The following is a 22954-nucleotide window of genomic DNA, read 5'->3' on the forward strand; positions in this document are numbered from 1 at the left end:
TTCCTCCCTTACTGAAAGCCTCCTTGGCAGAGGTGGTAGTTTCCCTGTGCCCCCCTTCGCCCTCCTCCGAAGGTGCAACCTCCAACATTTTGATTAACACGGGATCCTGCGTGGTCTCAGGGAGGGGGGGCGGACACTGTATCAGTTTTGCTTGCGCTATCCACTCCTGTCCAAGGGATAGCTGGTTAAAAGGCAAACCCATGATAAATAAATGGACGATGTGTCCGGACACAGGGCTACTTACTTGAGTATCCGGGTGATTGCAGCTTAGGCCAGCATCCTCGGTCAAGTCCGGACGCATCTCTTGCGATCCGAAGAACAGTTTGTACATCTCCGCGGGTGTCAAACCCATGAAGTGTTGAAGAGCTCGTGGCCCCTCCAGATTAAATTCCCACAGGCGGAGGGGGCGATGTTTGCAGGGCAGTAGGCGCCGGATCAGCATAACCTGTACCACTACGACCAGATTAATCTCCCTTTCTTGGAGGCCTCGAATCCGGTCCTGCAACAGGGGTACGTCTTTGGACGGCCCCCAATCACGCCCCTTTTTGACCCATGACGTCAGCCGTTGTGGAGGGCCCGAGCGGAAGACGGGCGGCGGCCTCTGCTTGCTGCGCCTGGGAGCGGTGATATAGTACCACTCCTGTTGCCACGAGCCGAGCTCCTCCTGAAAAGAGCCCTCGGGCCATGGAGCATCGGCCCTCTTGCTTATAACCACCCCGCCACACTCTGCCTGACGCCCCTCAATCATCTTCGGCTCCACGTTGAAGGTCTTGAGCCACAAGCCGAAGTGAGGGGTTGTGCGGAGGAAGGCTTCGCAGACGACAATGAATGATGAGATGTGGAGGATGGACTCCGGAGCCAAGTCGTGGAATTCTAGCCCATAGTAAAACATGAGCCCCCTCACAAAGGGATCCGTCGGGAAGCCTAAACCCCGACAGAGGTGAGACACGAACACGACGCTTTCGCTGAGCTCGGGAGTAGGAATAACTTGCCCTCGGGCAGGCAGCCTATGTGAAATCTCATAGGTTAAGTACCTGGCGTCTCTCAGCTTTAGCACGTCCTCTTCCGTGACGGAGGAGGGCATCCACCGGCCTCGTAGGTCGGGGCCGGACATTGTCGAAGATCGAAGGTACCCGAATCTGGAGCCCTGGGTGTTGGAACTCGGGGCGAGGGGCGGATTCGATAGAGGAAAAGAACGGGCCTTGGTCTCAATATAAAGAGGAAGAATACCAAGAGCCGTCCCCGTAACCGTTTGGAACCCGCCTGCGATGGAGGGGGAGTGGCAACGGGCGCGGTTGGGTTACCCACGTCCGTATTTATGGGAATCCCGGAATAAGGGGAACACGATCTCTGCTTCGACAAGACGTGCCAAGGAAACCGCTTCGCTAAACGCGCTGAGGTGGTACGATAAAAACGATTCTAGTAAAGGCTTGGTAGTGGTGTGACGTCACGCCACAAAATACGTCAGCAGATTGAACTTGTGTAATATTATTCTCTCTACGGTGGTACGTGGAATTTATTTTTGCAGAGCCGGACACTATCCTGGTGTTCACAATCTTCTATAAATTATTCGGAGGAAGAACCCGCCTTGTAATGCCGAAGACAACATGCGCGCCGGACTCGTCGTCATTGAAGCCTAGTTCAGGGGCTACTGAGGGAGTCCTGGACTAGGGGGTGTCCGGATAGCCAAACTATCATCATCGGCCGGACTCCAAGACTATGAAGATACAAGATTGAAGACTTCGTCCCGTGTCCAGATGGGACTTTCCTTGGCGTGGAAGGCAAGCTTGGCGATACGGATATGTAGATCTCCTACCATTGTAACCGACTCTGTGTAACCCTAGCCCTCTCCGGTGTCTATATAAACCGGATGGCTTTAGTCCGTAGGACGAACAACAATCATACCATAGGCTAGCTTCTAGGGTTTAGCCTCCTTGATCTCGTGGTAGATCTACTCTTGTAACACACATCATCAATATTAATCAAGCAGGATGTAGGGTTTTACCTCCATCAAGAGGGCCCGAACCTGGGTAAAACATCGTGTCCCTTGTCTCCTGTTACCATCCGCCTAGACGCACAGTTCGGGACCCCCTACCCGAGATCCACTGGTTTTGACACCGACAAGGAGCATCGGCTGGCATGAGGGGGAGAGCCGAGGTGACCGGAGGTGCTTGGCAGGGGGCAGCGATAGTGCGGGAGCGCACTGTAGCGTGCTCCAGAGCGCCCAAATGGCCGGCATGGCCATTTTCTATGCAATGTGGGCGCGGCCAAAGATGTCTGGTAGCTCTAGGGGGGAGTAAATAAGAGGTGAGGAGCATTGGATGCCCTAGGGATCCAGTAGGAGAGGAGTGGGGTTGAGAGAGAGAGGGAAAGGGGTTGTCCAGAGGGGTAAATCAGGTGGTTTCGCCCCTTAATCATTGATCTGAGATGCAGCCATTGTTACTGGAGGTAGAGAAGGGTCAGGAGTAGCCGTGGTAAAAAGTTGAGGCCATGGAGAAGAGTGGAAGAGGTCAAAGTAGTTGTTTTGGTAAAGTGGCAGAAGGTGTTTGTTGATGGTTTGGACAGGTAAATGAATTCAATTTGGCATGCGACTCCACAGGTGAAAATGTCACATATAATTAGGGCCTTCCACCCATTTTGAGCTTATTTGGGCGAGGTTCACAATGTAACTTCTGTAAACCCTAGAAATCCACAAAAATGGACTTGCTTATATCTAGATAAGCTAAACTCTTCTCCTTGGTGCACCACTTGGTGTAGTGTCATCATTTGGGGTTTAGAGCATGCCCACAAAGGTTGAGAGCAAAATAAGAAAGTTGACAATGTAAAGTTGTTCAAATTTGATTCTGGACAAAGAGGGTTTTGAGGCACTTTGATCAAGATATCATTTTCTCCAAGTTGTGCCAGTTGGTCTAGATACATAATTAGACCATTGGAGCGTGTGCACCAAGTTTGAGAACATTTGGACATGTTTGGCAATGTAGAGTTGCTCAAACTTCAAAATGAATAGAAATGGTTTTGAGGGGATTCGGTGATGTAATCTTGTTCTCCAAGACATGAGGCTTGGCAAGATCATCCAATATGTCATATGTGACATGCTAGAATTTTCTTGGAATTTTTAGATAATATTTCCTTTGTAAATATTTCAAAAGCTTGAAATATCCAAAGAGGGTTTTTGAGGGGTTTGACCAATATTTTGAACATGACCATGTGTTGAAATTCTTATATATGGACAATATATGTCCACTGAGTTTCCCTAAATTTTCACAAATATTTTTAAAGCATTAAAATAATTTTAACCTATTAAAGTCCATTTCTGGCCTCAAGAAAAAGCCCTTAAATAAAAGAGCAAAATAACTTTTAAAATTATATTTTTGTGGTTTATGGGAGTCCTATATCTAATAGGATTCAAATATACCTTTTGAAAGATTTTTCACACCCCAAATCAAGTACTTGTAGTGCAAACCTCAATTCAGGGGTTTTTGGAAAACTAAATTTAGAAAATACTTTTTGGCCAAATTATTTTTGTAAGAAAATTCTATATTGTACTATACACATGGTATGATCATTGGGCAGAAGTTTTGGATCAAGGAAATGAAGTATAGAAGTTGGAGTTGTGTTGACTTTAAAGAGCACTTGAAAATCACAGAGAGAAAACCAACTCAATTAAAAAGCCAAATAATGCAAAAGTTTTTGTCAAACCACACTTTATCATGATTTATTAGCTTAAGTGTTATGGCATGAAAATCAGGGTGTGACACAAACTCCAACACAAGTATTTCTACAATCCACAACTACCCACTAGCATGACTCTAATATCACCATCTTTATATCGCAAAACAATTGCAAGGAATCAAACATATCGTATTCAATGGTCTACAAGTTTTACGTAGGATTTTATGACTAACCATGTGAATGACCAGTTCCTGTCATCTCTCTAAATAGATATAAGTGAAGCAAGAGAGTTTAATTCTTTCTACAAAAGATATGCCCACAGTCTAACAAGTATAAGTGAAGCAAAAGAGCATTCTACAAATGGCGGTTTTCTATGTGAAGAGAAACAGGCAATCCAAACTTCAAATGATATAAGTGAAGCACATGAAGCATTCTATAAAGCCATACTCAAGAGATATAAGTGAAGTTCAATGAGCATTCTATAAATCAACCATGGACTATCTCATACCAGCATGGTGCATAAACGAAAAGTGAAAACTAAATGCAAAAGACGCTCCAAGGTCTGCACATATCACATGAATGAAACGAATTCGAAAACATACCGATACTTGTTGAAGCAAAATGGGATGCCTTCCGAGGCATCCCCAAGCTTAGACGCTTGAGTCTCCTTGAATATTTACTTGGGGTGCCTTGGGCATCCCCAAGCTTGAGCTCTTGCCTCTCCTCCTTTTCCTTATATCGAGACCTCCTCGATCTTCGAACAATTCATCCACACAAAACTTCAACAGAAAACTCGGTAAGATCCGTTAGTATAATAAAGCAAATCACCACTCTAAGTAATGTTGCGAACCAATTCATATTTTGTTTTTGCATTGTATATACTGTAATATAACTTTTCCATGGCTTAATCCACTGATAGAAATTGATAGTTTCATCAAAACCAGCAAACTATGCATCAAAAACAGAATCTGTCTTAAACAGGACAGTCTGTAATAATCTGAACATTCAGCATACTTCTGGTACTCCAAAAATTCTGCCAAAATTAGGAAAAATAAACAATTTGGATAGAAAGACAGTTCAAAAAGAATCAGAACCGTTTAACGATCCAGTAAAAATGTAAAACCGTGCACTACATCCAAAGTTTCTGTCCTACACCGCACAAACCAACGAGCGATCTAAATATCCTAAAGGCAAACCTTGGAACATTATTTTTATATTTAAACTTTATAAAAGCACACAACAGAAATAAATGACTCTCTAAAACTTCCGGGTTGTCTCCCTAGCAGCGCTTTCTTTAAAGCCATTAAGCTAGGCATATAGTGCTCAAGTAATGGATCCACCCGGATCCCAAGGTATATCAAAGCCAATTTTAATTAACAATGATTTGTAATTTAGTAGTGAGCACAAAGTAACATATATCATGCAACAACGAAGTCTAACTCTCTTCCTATGCATCGGCATGTCATAAAAGAACAATTCATGCACACATAGTAAAGGCCAATGCATAGCATAAACAGTTTCTTGCAATTTTATCATGTTGGAAACATAGAGAGGTGGAGATATAGTTCCTCTATCATAATAATTGCAAGTAGGAGCAGCAAGCATATGCATATTATATCTATCAAAATCATCATGTGTAGTAATAAAACACAACCCATCAATATAATCCTTAATAAGGGCAAACTTCTTCGATATAGTGTAGTCGGGAGAAATCAAAAATATAATGGGACTATCATGCGTGGGTGCACTAGCAACAATTTCATGTTTAACATAAGGCACTATATCAAGTTCATCTCCATAAGCATAATTCATATTGTCATCTTGGCCACAAGCATAGCAAGCATCATCAAAAGGGATATTTCAAAAGAATCAACGGGATCATAATAGTTATCATAGCAATCATCCTTCGGTAAGCACGAAGGGACATTAAACAATGTATGAGTTGGAGGGTTACTCTCATTAGAAGGTGGGCACAGGTAGCTAATCCGTTCTTCCTCCCTTTTTTTTCTTCGCTCGCCTCATCATCTTTTTCATCCAATGAGCTCACAGTTTCATCAATTTCTTCTTCCATAGACTCCTGCAAAATATTAGTCTCTTCTTGGACAGCGGAGGAGTCCTCGATATACGGTTTAACATAGGAATTAGAAGCATAATTATCATACCAATATTTGAGTATGGCAAAATTTTCAGATTTGTAAAGAGTAGCATCATACTTTTCAATCAAACAAGCAATTTCATAAGCACCCTTAAAAGCAACAAATTCTTCAATTTGTTGAACATCATAGTACTTATAAACACCCTTAGCATACAAAGATATGATGCCATTATCACTAAACTCACATTGGTAGGGAAGGTATTTCTTAGGGTTTTCAGAACAACAAGTAAAATCATATATTTCACATAAATCCCAAGCATAGCATTGCAAACGATGAGTTTGATCCAGTAAAAGTTTCCCTTTTTCAGATATGCGGCGTCGCACATAACAAGCATGCTCATCTAAAGATTTTCCCTCAACTAAGCTTGGTGGGGTTTCAGCACGAGCACATAGGGATCAAAGATGATCCAAGTAAAAAGCTTCAATAGTGTGATAGATTTTGAGTGGTTCTTCAACCATTGGTGTAGTAGGTACAACTAATTTTTTTAGTATTTTGCATTTCCTACCCATAAATAAAGATGGAAAACAATTAAGAACAGAAAATAAAAATTACTTAGTGATAGAGCAAACAAGCACACACGAGAATATTAACCCCAAGCTATGACTCCCCGGCAACGGCGCCAGAAAAAGGTCTTGATAACCCACAAGTATAGGGGATCAATTGTAGCCTCTTTCGATAAGTAAGAGTGTCGAACCCAACGAGGAGCTAAAGGTAGAACAAATATTCTCTCAAGTTCTATTGACCAGCGATACAACTCTACGCACGCTTAACGTTCGCTTTACCTAGAACAAGTATGAAACTAGAAGTACTTTGTAGGTGTTGTTGGATAATTTTGCAAGATAATAAAGAGCACGTAAATAAAAGCTAGGGGCTGTTTAGATAAAGAAGCAATAAAGTTATTCTAGAGAGTGTGGAAAAGTGGTGGTAGGAGTTGCAAAATTGTCCCTAAGCAATTGACTACGTTACTATTCTGATAGCAAGTTTTATGTGGGAGAGGCCACTGCTAGCATGTCATCGCTGACATGGAATTCTATGCACTTATGATTGGAACTATTAGCAAGCATCCGCAACTACTAACATTCATTAAGGTAAAACCCAACCATAGCATTAAGATATATTGGTGCCCCTTCAATCCCGTATGCATCAATTTCTATGCTAGGTAGAAGCTTATATCACTATTGCCCTCCAATACATAGTCCTATCAACATACAACTAACCCTATGGTGTGATCCATGTACGCGCTCATATGATGGGCACCAAAGGACAGCAACATAGCCACAAGCAAATTAAACCAATCATAGCAATTCATCAATCACTGATTGGACAACGAAAATCTACTCAGACATCATAGGATGGCAACACATCATTGGATAATAATATGAAGCATAAAGCACCATGTTCAAGTAGAGGGTACAGCGGGTGGCGGGAGAGTGGACCGCTGTAGATAGATGGGGAAGGTGATGGAGATGTTGGTGAAGATCACGGAGGTGTTGGTGTAGATCGCGGTAATGATGATGGCCCCCGGTGGCATTCCGGCGCCACCTAAAGCGAGGGGGTGAGAGCCCCTCTTCTTCTTATTCTTCCTTGACCTTCTCCCTAGATGGGAGAAGGGTTTCCCCTCTGGTCCATGGTCTCCATGGCGTGGGAGGGGTGAGAGCCCCTCCGAGATTGGATCTGTCTCTCTGTCTCTCTCTGTTTCTGCGTTCTCCTCTGTTCTGGATTCTGACCTTTCAACGTTTCTTATATATCCGGAGATCCATAACTCCGATCGGATTGAAACCTTCACCAAGATTTTTTTCCCAAAAATTAGCTTTCTTGCGGCAAAAGAAGAGCAGTAACTGCCTTACGGGGTGCCCGCGAGGGTCAAGGGTGCGCCCCCCTACCTCGTGGCCCCCTCGGGCACCATCTCATGTTGAATCTTCTTCCCATATTTCACAAATATTCCAAAAATATTCTCCTTCTGTTTTTATCCCATTTGTACTCTGTTTGATATGGGGTTTCTGCGGAAACATAAAACATGCAACAAACAGGAACTAGGTACTGGATCAATATGTTTTTTCCAAAAATAGTATAAAAAGTTGCCAAAAGTATATGTAAGTTGAATAATATTGGCATGGAACAATCAAAAATTATAGATACGACAGAGACGTATCAGTGTTCTATCTAAATCGTTTGCGATCAAGAGCTGCAGAAATCCTGCTCAGCACATTTTCTCTTGGCTTCCTGGGGAAGTTGTCGGTTTGCATATGGGTGTTCTAACTAAAACGTTTGCGATGAGTGTTTTATATTTAAAAAGCAAATTAAACCGCGGCTTGGGCACCATTAAAGGAGAGGACGCGAGCAAGGCGGGCGGCCATGGAAATCAAAGTGTTCGCTTCCCAGTGAGCCTGCGGAGCGTACAGCTCGCACGCTTCCCGATGAGCCTGTGCACTCGAGGACAGCTTGCATGCCTCTCGGATGGCCTCCGCATCGGACAACGCTCGCACGCCTCCCATTCAATCAAGGTCAAGCAGCTGTCTGCACGGCACCTCCTACAACCATTAAAACTAAGGCACATGGCGTCACGTGAATGGTTAACAGAATTTTGGATTTACTAGAATTTAAAAATCAGGCATCTCAATGTTCTGCCGGCAATCAACGGTGCCCTCGTGCTTGAAATTCATGTCCATTTCTTGCATGGGACCAAAGCATGCACCCAGGGACACAGATTTGATTTTTCAACCAATTTATATGCACTGGAGCATGTGCATGTAGTTCAAATTTGAATTATGCACATAAATGCATTGAAAACTCAGTTAATGCATAAAAATGCCCAAACGAACTCCAAAAAATCAAAAAAAAATCACTTAACACTCCTGTAGGTCTATTTTGACACGAGAAAACATTTGAAAGCAATAAGAGGCAATGGATATCGTTTCGTCCCCAAAGGTGGGACGTTCCCTACCGAAAACCATCATGCTTGTTGTGAGAAGCTCCGGTTTGTGAGAAGCATATACCCAAACCGGCCCCAAATGGGACAAAAATTTTACCACGACATGTTGATGCCGCTCCATGATAGCATGCCAAGTTTCATGAATTTCAGACGAGTTTTGGATTTACTAGAATTTAAAAACAAGACATTTCAATGTTTTGCCGGCAATCAACGGTGCCATGGTGTTTGAAATTCATTCCCATTTCTTGCATGGGACCTAAGCATGCACCCAAGGACAAAGATTTGATTTTTCAAAGAATTTATATGCACTAGAGCATGTGCATGTACTTCAAATTTGAATTATGCACATAAATGCATTGAAATCTCAGTTAATGCATAAAAGTGTCCAAACGAACCCCGAAAAGTCACAAAAATTCACACAACACTCCTGTTCTTCTATGTTGACACGAAAAAAAATTTGAAAGCAATAAGAGGCAATGGATATCGTTTCGTCCCCAAAGGTGGGACGTTCCCTACCAAAAACCATCATGCTTGTTGTGAGAAGCTCCGGTTTGTGAGAAACATATACCCAAACCTGCCCCAAATGGGACAAAAATTGTACCACGGCATGTTGATGCCGCTCCATGATAGCATGCCAAGTTTCATGTATTTCAGACGAGTTTTGGATTTACTATAATTTAAAAACTAGGCATCTCAATGTTTTGCCGGCAATCAACAGTGCCCTATTGTTCGAAATTCATTCCCATTTCTTGCATGGGACCTAAGCATGCACCCAAGGACACATATTTGATTTTTCAACCAATTTATATGCACTGGAGCATGTGCATGTAGTTCAAATTTGAATTATGCACATAAATGCATTGAAAACTCAGTTAATGCATAAAAATGTCCAAATGAACCCCAAAAAATCACAAAAATTCGCACAACACTCCTGTTGTTCCATGTTGACACGAGAAAAAAACTGAAAGCAATAATATGCAATGGATATCATTTCGTCCCCAAAGGTGGGATGTTACCTAACGAAAACCATCATGCTTGTTGTGAGAAGCTCTGGTTTGTGAGAAGCATATGCCCAAATCTTCCCCAAATGGGACAAAATTTGTACCACGACATGTTGATGCCGCTCCATGATAGCATGCCAAGTTTCATGAATTTCAGATGAGTTTTGATTTACTAGAATTTAAAAACCAGGCATCTCAATGTTTTGCCGGCAATCAACAGTGCCTTGTTGTTCGAAATTCATTCCCATTTCTTGCATGAGACCTAAGCATGCACCCAAGGACACAGATTTGATTTTTCAACCAATTTATATGCAATGGAGCATGTGCATGTAGTTCAAATTTTAATTATGCACATAAATGCATTGAAAACCCAGTTAATACATAAAAATGTCCAAACGAACCCCAAAAAATCACAAAAAACCACACAACACTCCTGTTGTTCTATGTTGACACAAGAAAAAAAATTGAAAGCAATAAGAGGCAATGGATATTGTTTCGTCCCTAAAGGTGGGACGTTCCCTACCGAAAACCATCATGCTTGTTGTGAGAAGCTCCGGTTTGTGAGAGGCATATATGTCGCGACCGGTTTTCCAGGATATTAATTTCCTAGAAAATGGCCCTTGTGCTCACCAGCCCTAGGATTACTGTTAGCTGATGAGACACTAACTTGATATAGAAACTCCAAGCAAAATACATAATATGTAGTACAAGACCATTCTGGCCTATGAGTACAACACAAGGTTTCTAGTGGCTGATGGCGGAAGCGGTTTGTGGTTCATCAGCGTCTATGGGACTCCATTTCCCATAGGAACAGCTGACCTGGGTAACTCCTATCTTCGTGAAGCTGCTATCTTCATTGCGTACGTTCCGGGGCTGTCATCGCAACGCTCCTCTCCATGCAAGAAATCTGTCCAAGACAATAGCCAAGGACAAGCCGGTGAGTACATTTGAATGTACTCGCAAACATTAAGAACACAGGTATAATATAACAAATGATAATCATGCTCTGAAATATTCTATGATCACAACGTCAGTCAAAAAAATAAAAATCCATGATGCACGCAAGTAGGTTATTCATATACAACATGAATATACAATAATGGAGTAGAAAATAGAATTCACCGATCGGGTGTCTAAAGCGACGCCTCGAAAGGATAATAATTTAATGCATGCCTCAGTCGGGCGTCTGAGCGACACCACATAAAGGGCTTATAAGTAGTTTAAGTAACAAGCATGCCACAGTCAGGCGTATGAGCGACACCACATAAAGGGCTTATAAGTAATTTAAATGACAAGCATGCCTTAGTCGGGTGTTTGAGCGACACCACATAAAGGGCTTATAAGTAGTTTAAATAACAAGCCTGCCACAGTCGGGCGTCTGAGCGACACCACATAAAGGGCTTATAAGAGAATAATCACAGTGAATATCCAGGAGGTAGAACCATCCCAGGGATACTCAACAATTCAAATAATATAAATGGTTAGTCCATGATAATAATAATCCTGATCATCATAAGTCACAAGTCATGTTCCATGTTCTGGTTTAGTAGTTTTTCCTCCGAAGACCGACACTAAGACTGACACTTGACCCATCCCAGACTGTAGTCCTTACCCATGGACACGGCTATTCGAATAGATGTAATCTCTACAGAGGGTGTACTCTTTACCCACGAGCAACGGATTTCTTTAGTCCATCAGGACTAATTCCTGTCTACGGCCTTTTAATTGAAAACACACCTGACCGCACACACCAGCCTGTCTTACCGGTGTTTGGAATCCCACGACACTCGTTAAGCAAAACTCTAAGTGGGGAGGCTACAACCTCGACTAGCATGGGATCACAAAATTTATAACGCGCGCAAACTAGGGGAGCTACCCCCTCGGCTACAACCGGAAACACCCATGCCCCCAAACCAGGTGGCATGCCTACCGAATGCAGCCGGTATCTTCCACCATGGCCTCTCTGTACGGTGTGTGCTAGGAAGGGGTTGACAACTTACTGAACCGTACCCTACCGGTGGCAGGGACAAGTGGTAGTACGAAACAAGTATGGGGGTTACTGGAACAAGACTTGATCTACGGTCGGCTCAGGAGGTTAAAGCATTTTCCTGTATGGTAAGCATAGGAAATATATTTCACACCAATCAGATAGAATTACCACTCGTCATACCTCACCATGCCTTACCGGACAAAACCGTATCAACGAAGAACTAGAGACAAGCTCGTGTCTACCCAAGACAGAGACTTTCCCGGATTCCTTCCGGTAGGCATGAGAGGTATACGAGGGTGATTACTATCACAAACATCTCAAACTCCAACAGTACGGAATCATCAATATGCACTTATGAGTATGATTATATCATCACATAAAATAACAAATACTTCGTGTTAAGGTGGTGTTGTAACTGTATCAAACAACGCACAACTATATTATGCCAGGGTTCAGAATGCTTGCCTTCAAGTGTATGCAAGAGAGGTGCACTTTTAGAAAGTTGCCTTCTTCTTCAAAAACCCTATTTTGAGAAAATTTAAATTAACACCTAGTTTCAAAACAGTACAAAAAAGTTGTCTGAAATTTTTTCAAATAAATATGAAAATAATCTAAACAAAATTTGGGAAACAACAGAAAAAGAATCAAATCATTTGGACTTATATTTAAAAAGTTATAGCCAGACAAAGTTTAGTCAAAATTCTGTTTTTAAATAAAATAGAAAAAGAAAAACGTTTCGGGGAGAAAGCGTACTCTGGGTTTTACGCTTCCACTTAAAACACGTTTCGGCGGGGCTGGGTCACTAACAGTGGGTCCATTGGGCCTACTGGCCAGGTTTGACCAGTCGCCCATGCCTCCTTCCTCCTCTGTCCGAGCGGAGGCGGGGCTCCGGTGATTGCCGCCGACAAACGGCGGCTCCCCGCGGGGTTCCAAGGGCAGGGATGGATCCGCTGGTCCAGGATGGTCCTCCCAGTGGTCAAAAGGCTGGCGGGTGCGAAGGAGTCACTGGCGGCGAGCTCCGCGGTGGACGGCTGCTTCTGGTGGTTCGGAGTCTTGAGCTATGGTGGGTCCCGATCGTGTTTGAGGGGTGGGGTGGCTCCGCAAGGCCAAGGGGAGTCGAACGGTGGCGCTGGAAGGATGGGGACGCTCTGCTCGCGACGCATGGCGCCGGAGCGTGGCGGCGGCCGAACTGGCCGGAGACGAGGAAGAAGGCCTCCCCCCGTCGATTGCTGGTGGTGGGGGGCTCTAGAGGGATGGCCTGAGGTGGCCTGGGGGTTTGGAGGAGCTCGGGGGTCACCATTTATAGCGGCTGAGGTCGGTTCCGATGGTGGCCGTTGATAGGAACGGTGAACCGCCGTTCTTTAGCTGCAGGGCGACATGGCGGCGACGGGTGCTAGCAGATGGGCTCGTGGATGAGCTCGAGCTGTTCCAGAGGGCAGCTGGCGCGCTAAAGTGGCTCGGGCGGCGCCGTCCATGGCAGAGGCCGGCGGGGCAGCAGTGGCGACTTGCGGTGGTGGTGCTGTAGGGCGCCAGGAGGGGCCAGGGCGGCTCTGCAATGAGGGAGGGGTCGGGCGCAATGGCTATGAGTGGCCAAGGGTCAGCACGGGCGTGGGGAGGGCGGCAGCGAGACGGGGCAGCTTGGTGCGCGCGCGTGTAAAACGTGCACTCTAGGTGCGCCCAAAGCATGCATGCCAGGCGTTCGGCAAAATGCCAAGGCATACCAGGAGGCTTGGGTGGGGCTGGGGATTAACAGGTCTAGGTTAGAGGTATCTAGGGACTTAGTGGACATGCTGGTTTGGCAAAGCAAGCAGGTTCAAAATGCAAAATAGGGTTCATGCCAATTCTGTCCATGCACTCAAGGTGTTTGACAGAATGTTATGGTCATCTAGGCATCTCTTGGGGTGGCCAAAAACTCCAGATCATAGTCTCTTTAGATGTAGGTGATGGTGACAAGGCTTGTTTGGCAAGAACAGAAACTTGTTTGTGCAAGTTTTTGAGAAAACCAAATCTGGGCAGAGACTAAAGGCTATTATTGCATGGGTCAAAAATATTCCAATGGGTCCAATCTCCTGGACTTAAGGGTTTTGTAGGGTGGTTTATAAGCAGGAGAAAGATCATGGGTACTAGAGTAAAATAAAATAGAGTTGCAGTAGGAAACACCCAACTGGGCCAGAGAGCAAAAGAGGATGATTTGCTCAAATTTTTCAAAGAACACTCATGGGTTTTTGCATAAAGTTGAATTATATGCATCTACTGACATCTCCAAACATTTGTAATAAAATTTAAAGAAATATTTAAATAGGTTGTAGTGCAAAATTACAAACTGGACCAGTTTTGAAATTTTGGGGTAGAGCTCAAAATCTCCAATGACCAAAAGATATTTTTGCATAAAAGTGATGTGGAAACATCACATGACATCCCCAAATTTTGGTTGGAATTTTAAATAAACTAATCAAAGTGTTGTAGCGCAAAAGAGGCTCTAAAACTTATGAAAAATCATTTTGAAAGAAATAAAGCTCAGGAAAGATAATCATAGAAATAGTTCCACTGATAAAAGAAATGTTTTTCTTGAGAGGGTATACAAGTCCAACAACATTTTTTTAAAGTTTTATATTTGGAGGAAAACTCCACTACTCAGAAGAAAAGAGTGGTTCTGAATCAAAAGAAATTACAGAAAATAAAAATTTAATTTACCAGGGCAAAATTCTAATTGATAAATCATGGTTAAATTTTTGGGGTGTTACAACACTACCCCCCCCCCTTAAGGAAAATCTCGTCCTCGAGATTTGCTAAGGGCTGTTTTTTTTTTAAAAATACTCCATTAGCTGAAACCAAAAAGTTTACTCATACCACAACTTAGGGTACAACGCGTAAGTTGCAACACATAAATAAATGTTGGGATAATAAACATAGCAGTGACGTCTACAATGAAAACGGTAAATAGACCGGGTCCTAAGAAAACGTCTCTGGTACTGGGGCACACTCTTCTTCTATCGGGGGAAGCGGATTGACTAGTCGATGAACGCGTCTTTCTTGGTATGGCCTCAGTGGTCTGCCGATGGCGGTCTGAGGATTTAAATCAGCGAGGCTCTGGAGATAACCCATTACTCATTGGGTCAAACGCTCTTGAGCGATGACATACTGGGCAAGGTTGGCCAGTACTGGGTCTCTCTCAATTCGTCCACCGGGAAAAGATGCTACTTCTCCGGGTGTTGCACGACTCGGGAAGTAATAATACCCCCGTTTGCTGGCATAGGGTACCGCGAATCAAAGGCGAGCAAGCGCTTCGTACGCAGCAGCTTCTATTGCCATTTGTGGAGTCGGCATAGATTTCCCCACAAAGGAGACTTCCGTTGGGTCTTGGTTTGGGTTTGTGGGAGGGATGTGCACCACTGCCCAATATTTCGAGGTGGATGGGGTGATCCTCGATTTGAGCAACTCGTATTGGGGTGGATGGATGGCACTCATAGTACTGCAGGTAAAGTCCCACAATATTTTAACAAAGATACCTGGGGTTGCATCTGGAGTTCTCAGATAAATGCTGGGGCTCGGCATGGCAAAGAAATGGCTATGAGAGTTGTGCACAAGGTGAGGGATACTTGGCAAGATCACAAGGTGGCCCTTTTATATAGCATCTGGGCAGGGTCATTTATCGCGGTGAAGGGTAACTAGTCTGTCGGTTCTGCTCTATGGGGTCGGGGTCAATGCTACAGGTACCCATCTCACAAAAGTGATGTATTACTATGGTTGTCGTCAGGGTGGTTTTTGGTAGCTATGCCCGGAATAAAAAAATGTGACCGTACACCAACATACATGTGCATGGCTACTATTTAAAATAGGGGCGTACAAGCAGACATCATTTAATTATGGCAATACAAGATCTCACAATTACAGGGCGTGGACATACTAAGACTCGGTACTACTCGAGTGACTTAGTCTACCTCGTTAATATCTAAGTGGGCATGCCTTGTGGACGTCGTGGCTTCTCCACGGGTTTCACCGTCAGGGTTAGCTGGATGGAGTTGAGGGGCTGTAGGGTTGGGGTAGCGATGATGACCATCGCGGGGGTTGTTGGCCACAATCCCGTTGGAGCGTGTTCCCAAAAGGCGACGAAGCACTTCTGGGGACACCAAAGTATTTTGGTCAATGGCTGGGGCAGACCTCAAGGACTCAATCGGTTGTACAAATAGCACGACTGGGTTGCCGGTGTCGGGCTCATCTTCTCCTCTCACCAGGGCTCGGCGGACCAGTTCTCCACGAGCTGCGATCAGATCAAGGGCGATTTGATCGAACAGTTCCTCTAGTGCACTTACGTAGCGCACCAGATGCAACAATGCAGGATCCGTCTCGTGATCTCCATTGGCAACCTGGGGTGGCCTAACATACCCGTCATGGCTGGGGTAGTAGTAGAATGAGTGACAGTTAACTCTGGGCGACAAGTGCCGGAGTTGAACTATAGCCTCTCGAGTAGCTAGTTGGATGGCTTGTGGCTCAAAGGAAGTTGTCCTTCCGGTGAACCTGTAGGGGCGTTCGGACGATAGACCCCTATCATAGACGTGCACAGTGGCCCAGAATTGACGGTTCTCACCGCTCATGGGCCCTTGGTACACAACATATTCTGGGGGCTCTTCTAATGCAAAGGCACGGCGGGTGAGGTTTGCTAGCACGGTCACAAGACCTCTAAGGTTGGTTGATGTGGTCTCATTGTGCACGACGGGGCCAGGCATTATAGCTCGGTTTGGGGAAGAGGCTGTGTTGTGCTGGGTTGAGGCTGGCGTGCCCTTTTTATAGAAAAAGGGGACGAAGTCTTCCTTCGCACGCTTGCGAATGAGACAATTTAGGTGTCGGTCAATGGCGCGTGATCGACAGGCTAGGCTGATAGGTTGAGCATCGACTGCCAAAAGGTGTCGGGGTCACTGTGTGGCTATCTTACACGAGAAGCTTGGCCGGGGTTAGGTTAAGGTCTGGGGAATTGGTTAATCTAGGTTTATTGACCTGGCTAAGATAGGATTAGCCAATGGTCAGCCTGGCTCTGATACCAAGGTTGTCGCGACCGGTTTTCCAGGATATTAATTTCCCAGAAAATGCCGTTGTGCTCACCAGCCCCAGGATTACTGTTAGCTGATGAGACACTAACTTGATACAGAAACTCCAAGCAAAATACATAATATGTAATACAAGACCATTCTGGCCTATGAGTATAACACAAGGTTTCTAGTGGCTGATGGCGGAAGCGGTTTGTGGTTCATCAGCGTCTATGGGACTCCATTTCCCACAGGAACAGCTGACCTGGGTAACTCCTATCTTCGCGAAGCTGCTATCTTCATTGCGTAGGTTCCGGGGCTGTCATCGCAACGCTCCTCTCCATGCAAGAAATCTGGCCAAGACAATAGCCAGGGACAAGTCGGTGAGTACTTTTGAATGTACTCGCAAACATTAAGAACACAGGTATAATATAACAAATGATAATCATGCTCTGAAATATTCTATGATCACAACGTTAGTCAAAAAAGTAAAAATCCATGATGCACGCAAGCAGGTTATTCATATATAACATGAATATACAATAATGGCGTAGAAAATAGAATTCACCGATCGGGTGTCTGAAGCGATGCCTCGAAAGGATAATAACTTAATGCATGCCTCAGTCGGGCGTCTGAGCGACACCACATAAAGGGCTTATAAGTAGTTTAAGTAACAAGCATGCCACAGTCGGGCGTCTGAGCGACACCACATAAAGGGCTTATAAGTAATTTAAATGACAAGCATGCCTCAGTCGAGCATCTGAGCGACACCACATAAAGGGCTTATAAGTAGTTTAAATAACAAGCCTGCCACAGTCGGGCGTCTGAGCGACACCACATAAAGGGCTTATAAGAGAATAATCACAGTGAATATCTAGGAGGTAGAACCGTCCCAGGGATACTCGACAATTCAAATAATATAAATGGTTAGTCCATGATAATAATAATCCTGATCATCATAAGTCACAAGTCATGTTCCATGTTCTGGTTTAGTAGTTTTTCCTCCGAAGACCGACACTAAGACCGACACTTGACCCATCCCAGACTGTAGTCCTTACCCATGGACATGGCTATTCAAATAGATGTAATCTCCGCAGAGGGTGTACTCTTTACCCATGAGCAACGGATTTCTTTAGTCCATCAGGACTAATTCCTGTCTACGGTCATTTAATTGAAAACACACCTGACCGCACACACCAGCCTGTCTTACCGGTGTCTGGAATCACCCACGACACTCGTTAAGCAAAACTCTAAGTGGGAAGGCTACAACCTCGACTAGCATGGGATCACAAAATTTATAAAGCGCGCAAACTAGGGGAGCTACCCCCTCGGCTACAACCGGAAACACCCATGCCCCCGGACCAGGTGGCATGCCTACCGGATGCAGCCGGTATTTTCCACCATGGCCTCTCTGTACGGTGTGTGCTAGGAATGGGTTGACAACTTACTAAACTGTACCCTACCGGTGGCAGGGACAAGTGGTAGTACGAAACAAGTATGGGGGTTAATGGAACAAGACTCGATCTACGGTCGACTCAGGAGGTTAAAGCATTTTTCTGCATGGTAAGCATAGGAAATATATTTCACACCAATCAGACAGAATTACCACTTGTCATACCTCACCATGCCTTACCGGACATAACCGTCTCGACGAAGAACTAGAGACAAGCTCGTGTCTACCCAAGACAGAGAATTTCCCGGATTCCTTCCGGTAGGCATGAGAGGTATACGTGGGCGATTACTATCGCAAACATCTCAAATTCCAACAGTACGGAATCATCAATATGCACTTATGAGTATGATTATATCATCACATAAAATATCGAAAACTTTGTGTTAAGGTGGTGTTGTAACCGTATCAAACAACACACAACAATATTATGCCAGGGTTCAGAATGCTTGCCTTCAAGTGTATGCAAGAGGGGTGCACTTTTTGAAAGTTGCCTTCTTCTTCAAAATCCTATTTTGAGAAAACTTAAATTAACACCTAGTTTCAAAATAGTACAAATATGTTGTCTGAATTTTTTTCAAATAAGCATGAAAATAAACTAGACAAAATTTGGGAAATAACAGAAAAAGAATCAAATCATTTGCACTTATATTTAAAAAGTTATAGCCAGTCAAAGTTTAGTCATAATTCTGTTTTTAAATAAAACAGAAAAGAAAAACGTTTCGGGGAGAAAGTGTACTCTAGGTTTTACGCTTCCACTTAAAACATGTTTCGGCGGGGCTGGGTCACTGACAGTGGGTCCATTGGGCCTACTGGTCAGGTTTGACCAGTCGCCCGTGCCTCCTTCCTCCTTTGTCCGAGCGGAGGCGGGGCTCCGGCGATTGCCGCCGACGAACGGGGCTCCCCGCGGGGTTCCAAGGGCAGGGATGGATCCGTTGGTCCAGGGCGGTCCTCCCGATGGTCGAAAGGCTGGCGGGGGCGAAGGGAGTCGCCGGCGGCGAGCTCCGCGGAGGACGGCTGCTTCTGGTGGTTCGGTGTCTTGAGCTACACTACAAGAAATATGTCATCTTATGACCACCACTATTGGTCACTGAAAGGTCACAAATTTCCATTTATGACCTATTTGTGACCAAAAACATAAGGTCAAAAGTTGGGCGTCGTAAACTGACTATAGCGACCTTTCTTCTGGAATGGTCGCAAACGTTTATGACCAAAATATGTCTACTGTGGCGTTTTGGTCACTAGCAACCTCCCCAGGCCACGTAGGCATCCAGCGTGGCAATCTGACGTGGCACAAGATTCAGCCCGGTCCAATTCGATTTTCTACATGGGCCGAGCCCATTAATTCAGCCCATTTATTGTTTTTTCTTGCAATTTGGGTAAGCTACACGGGCCAGGCCCTATAATTCGGCATTTTTATTTCTGGATTGTGGCCCTTTTTTTCCTTTTTCAAATGGGTCCCAATTGTCAGGTTCTGATAAGCAGGTCCCAATTTGTGGAACTTTGTTGTCATGCCCATGTTCCTCATATTTCAATATGCCAATAATTAAACAACCAGTATTTAAATCAAAATAGACAGAAAACAGGTGTAACAAGCCGATTCTAATATACAAATGCGATCAATCTGTTACATCAACAAGAAGCAACAATCTGTTACATCAACAAGAAGCAACAATCTGTTACATCAACACATACAAATGCGATCACAGTATAACAAACTCTACAGGTGTCTTTTAACAGCTTCAAGTGGCCCTTCATGGCGGCAGGAAGATGGTTCCTATCACCCTTCATGGGCATCAGAGTGATGCAGCTGAACGTGGCAGGGAAAAGGATTACTTGCAAAAGCCAAATTTATACAAGATATCAGCCTTTCAGTCATGCAGAATATCAGAGACACATGCTTCATCACTACAGGGCATGGAAACGTAAAATGCATTTTTTTACAAAGGGCTTACAATTGCAAATTTACTATCCACAAAATTAAATTAGAAAAAACAAATAAAACAGTGAGGTGCAAAAGATGTCAGCCTTAGTGTTTCTACTTCCTACAACTGACTGAGACCATGCTGTTTCAACCTTTTGTAGAACACATTGTTCTCTAACAGTATATATTGAGCATGCTACAGCAGAAGCTTGAATTTATGGTTTCTATACTTCTACATTATACATCCTCAGTAATATAGACCAGTTTGTTAAACTTCAGAGGTTGAGATCAAGGCTTGTCAACTAAATCATATATATGCATTAAAAAACAAGGCCATATGGACCAATGCATCATAATTATTAGTTTAAACATCAGCAAAGGAATTAAGTAAACTATTGTGCTGGATCACTATCATTATTGTTCCATAGAGTTTATCTGTACATTGTCCACTAATTCATATGGATTGATGCAATGGATGCTGGCTTGGCAACCATAGTAGTTTAGGCACAACAGTGTAAACCCACACAAATGCTACTAATTCCATCATATCAAGGACCATTTTATCAGGTCCATGTGTATACTACTCACTACAAGAAGCAACATGACAGCAGTATCACCATGATCATCAAAAAAGGAACAGCTTTTCCTCTGCTCAAGCCAGCCTCAAACAACACCATAGCAATCAAATTTTCAAATAATGAACCAAGACATGTCCAGAACAATCCAAAGTTTGTTGTGCACGTGAGATGAGATGAGATGACATGACATGAGCTCACCACACCAAGTCATGTGGTTGGAGGAGTAGGGAGCAGCCATGAGGCCTCGTCATCCACCTGCGGGAGCAGCAACAACTCGTCCAAATCAGATCTAAGCAACCTGCACAAAAAACAAAACAAATCAAACCAAAGGCAGGAATCACAATGAGACAGGAGAAGGATTCTATCCCAAGATAGCAACCCGAAAAACAAAAAACATGATTAGGGAGCTGGTACATAAGAAAGGAATTCATGCATGAATGACATATACAACTTAAAAATCAGGATATGAAATATTATTAGAATTGCATATTAGATGGCTGCAAGATAACTGTTGCTTCATATAAAGTAACTAGTGGAACTCATGTAGTATTGTTTCTGTTCATTCAGTTAACAATGGCAGAGTAATTTTAGGCAACCTTGAGTACCAAATGACATTGTCTCTTAAAATTTATCTAATGCCAGTTAACATATGCATGCAACTGTAAACATGACCACGCAAAGCTACTAAACAGGCATGGAATGGGAGAGGCAACGCCAGTTGGTGTGGTCGTCGATGACGAGGCCGGCGGCGGCCGTTGGCGTCGATAGTAGTCAACCCGACATCCAGGTGCTCGAGTGACGACGGATCTGGGAGGGAGAATGGACGAGGTGAGTAAGAGAGCGGAGATTTGGGATTATCCAAATGAGGAGAAGTGGAGGGACTCACCTGAACCAGTGGAGCAAGTGACGAAACTGAACCGGTGGTGCTCCTCCTAGGCCGCCATGGATGATCTGATGCCCGCGGGATCTTCTCCATGGCCGGCCCCTTCCTTCACAAAACCAGATCGGGTCTCTTCACGAACATGCAAGAAAATGGGCGCATGCATCAGATTTAGGGAGGGAGAGGGGGCGAGATGCAGGAGAAGAGAAGGGGAGGAGTAGGGATGCGTACCACTGCCTTGCTTGATCTGGGCCGCGTAGAAGCACGCGTAGGTCATCTCCCGACGCTCGAGCCTGCCCTCCGTCAAGGACCGGGTCAAAGAAGCCCTTGACCTCGACGACAGCGCTGCTGGATCTGGGAGGGAGCGATGTCGATGCTGGCCTAGGGCCACGGGGAAGCGAAGGATCGGCGGGGAGGATCGAGGAGGCGGTTCAGGCGGGGGAAGGCGGGGAACGAGTGCATCAGCGTCGGGGAGGAGGAGGAGGGGCGGGTGAGCTGCTGCGGGTGGCCTAATGGGGGATGACCACCGGCCGTCGAGGGAACGGAGCAGGGGAGGGGGTGGATCTGGCCGCCGCCATGGCCATGGCCGTGCCATGCGGCTAGGTCTAGGTCATGAGCGAGGGGGGAGCACGGATCCGACCGCAGCCGTGGGAGAGAAGGGAAGGTGAGGGGTTGACGGCGGCCGGGGTTGGGGGAGAGGAAGGAGGATGGTGGTGGCGGCGGCGGCTGGGTGGTTGGGGATCAAGAGATTGAGAAGGAGCGAGAGGGTTGGGGGGTGGCGGCTGTGGGACGAGAGGGGAGAGTAGATCAGGGGAGAGGTGGGGATCCAGAAGTTAGGGTTTGGGTGAGAGGGTAAGGGGGCGAGGGCTGCCGTTGGATCCAAAAGCATCCAACGGTGGTTGACGCATGATCCGCGTGATATACCTATGGACCAATCAGAGTGCACCAAATAATTTGAAGATCTTTTGACCATATAAATTGGTCATGATTGATTACATATAAATTTTTCATTCCATTTTTCAATGCTCAAAATGAGTTTTTTGGTGAAAGACATATAAAATAGTTGTTTAAATGATGTCATATTTTGCACAAGTTTACATCTTAGATTGGCAAACAACATTGACAAAGGGAGTTTTCATTTTCTATGCACAGAAAATTCCATTTCCATTTTCCGAGTGCCCGAAATGAGTTTTTTTGTGAAGGACCTACCATATATTTGTTGCAAAATTGGACCAAATCATTTTTATAAAATACTAGGCCATATTTAATGCACAATTGACAAAATGGTTGGGTGTAAAAAGTTTTGATCCACCTCTCGTGAAAAAGACAAATTTCCGCCGATTCAGC

This window comes from Triticum aestivum, chromosome 5B (genome assembly GCF_018294505.1).
Source record: "Triticum aestivum cultivar Chinese Spring chromosome 5B, IWGSC CS RefSeq v2.1, whole genome shotgun sequence".
NCBI lineage: Eukaryota > Viridiplantae > Streptophyta > Magnoliopsida > Poales > Poaceae > Triticum > Triticum aestivum.